Source organism: Apium graveolens, chromosome 2, assembly GCF_009905375.1.
Source record: "Apium graveolens cultivar Ventura chromosome 2, ASM990537v1, whole genome shotgun sequence".
In the NCBI taxonomy this organism is placed as follows: domain Eukaryota; kingdom Viridiplantae; phylum Streptophyta; class Magnoliopsida; order Apiales; family Apiaceae; genus Apium; species Apium graveolens.
Window position 1 is genome coordinate 272193619 of NC_133648.1, and position 4728 is coordinate 272198346.

At 41.4% G+C, this 4728-nt stretch overlaps 1 non-coding gene across 1 annotated transcript; it reads right to left on the minus strand.

The window, feature by feature from the left end:
- Positions 1-263: 263 nt before the first annotated feature.
- On the minus strand, positions 264-370 carry LOC141710123 (small nucleolar RNA R71). The gene has a single exon (XR_012570660.1). It is a non-coding gene; the product is annotated as a small nucleolar RNA R71 (small nucleolar RNA).
- Positions 371-4728: the final 4358 nt, after the last annotated feature.

Genomic DNA, 4728 nt, shown 5'->3' on the forward strand with positions numbered 1-4728 from the left:
TTCAGATGATACAGAACTCAGTTCATTTTGGCGGTTCTCCTACTGAAGACCCCAACATGCACACCAGGGATTTCATTGAGATCTGCGACACTTTCAAGTTCAATGGTGTGACTGAAGATGTTATCAAGCTGCGACTCTTCCCATTCTCTCTGAGGGATAAAGCAAAGTGCTGGTTACATTCTCTACCACCAAGGTCTATCACCACATGGGAGGATCTTGCTCAAAAGTTTCTCACTAAATTCTTCCCTATGGCGAAGACTGCTGCAATCAGGAATGCTCTTACTCAGTTTGCTCAACAAACTGGTGAATCTCTGTATGAGGCTTGGGATCGATATAAGGAGATGCTAAGGAAGTTCCCACACCATGGCATGCCTGGTTGGATGATTATAAACTATTTCTATAATGGACTGGGTGCTACTTCTAGACCCATGCTCGATGCAGCATCAGGAGGAGCCTTGTGGGCTAAGAGCTACAATGAAGCTTATGAATTGATTGAACTGATGGCTACTAATGAATACCAGAATCCATCTCAGAGACTGACTCAGGAAAAAGTAGCAGGAATTCTGGAGTTGGATGCAGCAACTGCTATAGCTTCCCAACTTAAGGCTTTGACGATGAAGGTGGACACTTTGGCCAATTATGGAGTTAATAAAATCACTAGTGTCTGTGAGCTTTGTGCTGGTACCTATGAGACTGACCAGTGTGCTATTTCTAGTGAATCAGCTTAGTTCGTGAGCAACTTTCAGCGATCGCAGCAACCTGTGCCAGCCACTTATCATCCAACAACCACAATCATCCTAATTTCAGCTGGAGCAACGCTCAGAATTCGGTTCAATAGCCTTATCAGTAGTACCCAGCTAAGCAGTATAACCTCCTAGTTTTCAGCAACCGCAATATGCACATAGGCAGCAACTTCAGCTGCAACAAGTTAATGAAAAATCTGAATTAGAGGAGTTGAAGCTTATGTGCAAGAGTCAAGCTATTTCTATCAAGACCTTGGAAAATCAAATTGGATAAATAGCCAATGCCTTGCTAAATCGTCAACCTGGTACATTGCCTAGTGACACTGAAGTGCCAGGAAAGAGGGAAGCTAAGGAGCATGTAAAGACAATCACTTTGAGGTCTGGAAAGGTTACAAATCCCGAACAAACTCAAGTTTTGAATGAAGAAGCTGGGGCTGAAGAAGATGTAGAGCAGCATGAAGCAGAAGTGGAACCAAGGAAGACTACTATTGAGCACACTCCTCCCGAGGGTAATATAGGGGAGAAACAGATCTATCCTCCACTGCCTTTTCCTAAGCGGCTTTAGAAGAAAGAGCTGGATAAGCAATTTGAGAAGTTTCTGGAGGTGTTCAAGAAACTTCATATCAACATACCTTTCGCCGAGGCTCTGGAGCAGATGCCTAGTTACGCAAAGTTTATGAAGGGTTTTTTCTCTCGGAAAGTGAAGCTAGATGATTTAGAGACTTCCGCTCTCACGGAGAAATGCAGTGTTGTGCTGCAACAGAAGTTGCCTCCGAAGCTTAAAGATCCAGGAAGCTTCACTATTCCATGAACTATTGGAAAAGTATCTTTTGACAGATACTTATGTGACTTGGGAGCTAGCATCAATCTGATGTATTTGTCAATCTTCAAGAAGTTTAACTTGCCTGATCCAATACCGACTTATATGACTTTATAGTTGGCCAACCGTTCGATTACATATCCGCGAGGTATTGTGGAGGATGTCTTGGTCAAGGTTGATAAACTCATCTTCCCCGTTGATTTCGTAATTCTTGATTTCGAGGAGGATAAGAAGATTCCTATAATCTTGGGAAGACCTTTCTTGGCGACTGGACGAACCTTGATAGATGTGCAGAAGGGTGAGCTTATAATGTGAGTGCTGGATCAGGATGTAACTTTTAATGTGTTCAATGCTATGAAATTTCCCATAGAAAATGAGGAGTGCTTCAAGGTGGAGTTGGTCGATTCTGTGGTTACTTCAGAACTTGATCAATTGCTAAGGTCTGATGCCTTAGAGAAGGCCTTGTTCGAGAATTCAGACAATGAAGATGACAAAGATGAAGAACAATTGCAATATCTGAATGCTTCTCCCTGGAAGATGAATATTGATATGCCTTTTGAATCTCTTGGAATGGAGGAATTGAACAAAGCTCCTAAACACCTCAAGCCATATATTGAGAAAGCTCCTACTCTTGAGCTTAAGCCTTTACCTGAACATTTGAGGTATGAGTTTTTAGGTGATGCATCTACTTTTCCTGTTATTATTGCATCAGACCTTTCATTAGCGATGAGGAGAAGCTTTTGAGGATTCTAAGAGAGTTCAAATCAGCAACTGGATGGATTATAGCAGATAATAAGGGAATCGGCCCTTCTTATTGCATGCGTAAAATTCTGTTAGAGGAAGGTACCAAGCCTACGATTGAGCAGCAAAGAAGACTGAATCCGATCATGAAGGAATTAGTGAAGAAGGAAATTCTTAAGTGGCTGGATGCAGGGATTAATTATCCCATTTCTGATATTTCTTGGGTGAGTCTAGTTCAATGTGTACCGAAGAAGGGAGGTATCACAATTGTTGTTAATGAGAAGAATGAGCTCATTCCTACTCGAACAGTCACGGGATGGAGAGTTTGTATGGACTACAGGAAGCTGAACAAGGCCACGAGGAAGGATCATTTCCCTCTACCTTTCATTGACCAGATGCTTGACCGATTGGCTGGTCACGAATACTACTATCTTCTGGATGGCTATTCGGGTTACAATCAGATTTTCATCGTTCTAGAAGATCAGGAGAAGACTACCTTCACTTGTCCATTTGGTACTTTCGCCTTCAGACGAGTTTCTTTTGGTCTGTATGGTATACCAGCCACATTTAAGAGATGCATGATGGCCATCTTTTATGATATAATTAGCCAGAATGTGGAGGTGTTCATGGATGACTTCTCTGTATTTGGCGATTCTTTTGACAAATGCTTGCAGAATCTTGGACATGTTCTCAAGAGGTGTGTTGAGATCAACTTGGTTCTCAATTGGGAGAAATGTCACTTTATAGTGTGACAGGGCATTATACTTGGGAAGAAGGTTTCTAGTAAGGGTCTTGAGGTGGACAAAGCTAAGTTGGGGGTAATTGAAAATCTTCCACCACCAAATTTTGTTTAGGGAATTCGCAGTTTTCTTGGTCATGCGGGTTTCTATAAGCGTTTCATCAAGGACTTCTCTAAGATTTCGAAGCCATTGTGCAGTTTGCTAGAGAAAGATGTCCTTTTCAAGTTTGATGAGGAGTTCCTTCTCACTTTTGAGTCATTGAAGAAGAGTTTAATCACGGCACCTGTCATAACTGCGCCTGACTGGAATGAACCTTTTGAGATTATGTGCGATGTAGGTGACTATATAGTTGGAGCAGTTCTTGGGCAGAGAAAGAACAACGTATTTCATGTGGTCTACTATGCAAGTAAGACCTTGAATGATGCTCAACTGAATTATACTATTGTGGAGAAAGAACTCTTGGCTATTGTCTATGGTTTTAAGAAATTTCGATCTTATCTACTCGGGACTAAAGTGACAGTTTTCACTGATCACGCTGCAATTCGATATCTCATCTCGAAGAAGGACTCGAAGCCTAGATTGATTAGATAAGTTCTTTCGCTTCAAGAATTTGAATTAGAGATCAGGGACAGAAAGGGGACTGAAAATCAAGTCGATGATCATCTATCGCGTTTAGAGAACCCTAATGCTACTTCACTGGACAAGACATTGATAAATGAGTCTTTTCGCGATGAGCAGTTGTTTGGAGTGCAAGAGGAAGAACCGTGGTTCATAGACATTGTAAACTACCTTGTGAGTAACATCATGCCTCCCGACTTATCGTACGCTCAAAGGAAGAAGTTTCTGCATAAAATGAAGTGGTATATGTGGGATGACCCGTTTCTTTTTTGACAAGGAGCTGACCAAATCATTAGGAGATGTATTCCATACAGCGAAACGGGGGGGATCTTGCGAGATTGCCACTCAACGGCTTATGGAGGACACAATGGTGGAGAAAAGACAGTAGCTCGCATTCTTTAAGCAGGTTTCTTTTGGCCAACCTTGTTTAAAGATGATCATCAGTTCATTTTGAAATATGATCGATGTCAACGTGTGGGTAATATGTCTAAGAGGGATGAGATGCCTCTTAATGTGCTTTTCAAGGTTAAAGTATTCGATATTTGAGGAATTGATTTCATGGGGCCTTTTGTCTCATCTTATAACAATCAATATATCTTTTTGGTGGTTGATATATGTCGAAATGGGTTGAAGTTAAGGCTTTGCCAATGAATGATGCGAAGGTGGTGCTTAATTTTCTTCACAAGCAGATATTCACAAGGTTTGGAACTCCAAGAGTCATAATCAGTGATGATGGGTCACATTTTTGCAATCGCAAGTTCACTGCTATGATGCAAAGGTATAATGTGAATCATCGCATTGCTACGGCTTATCATCCTCAGACAAATGGTCAAGCTAAGGTATCTAACAGAGAGATTAAGCGCATTTTAGAGAAGGTTGTGTGTCCATCGAGGAAAGATTGGTCTTTGAAGCTTGATGAAGCTGTTTGGGCTTATAGAACAACATATAAGACTCCATTGGAAATATCACCGTTTCATTTGGTTTATGGTAAGGGGTGTCATTTACCGGTGGAGCTCGAGCATAAGGCATATTGGGCTTTGAAGAAATTGAATCTAGAATGGGATGC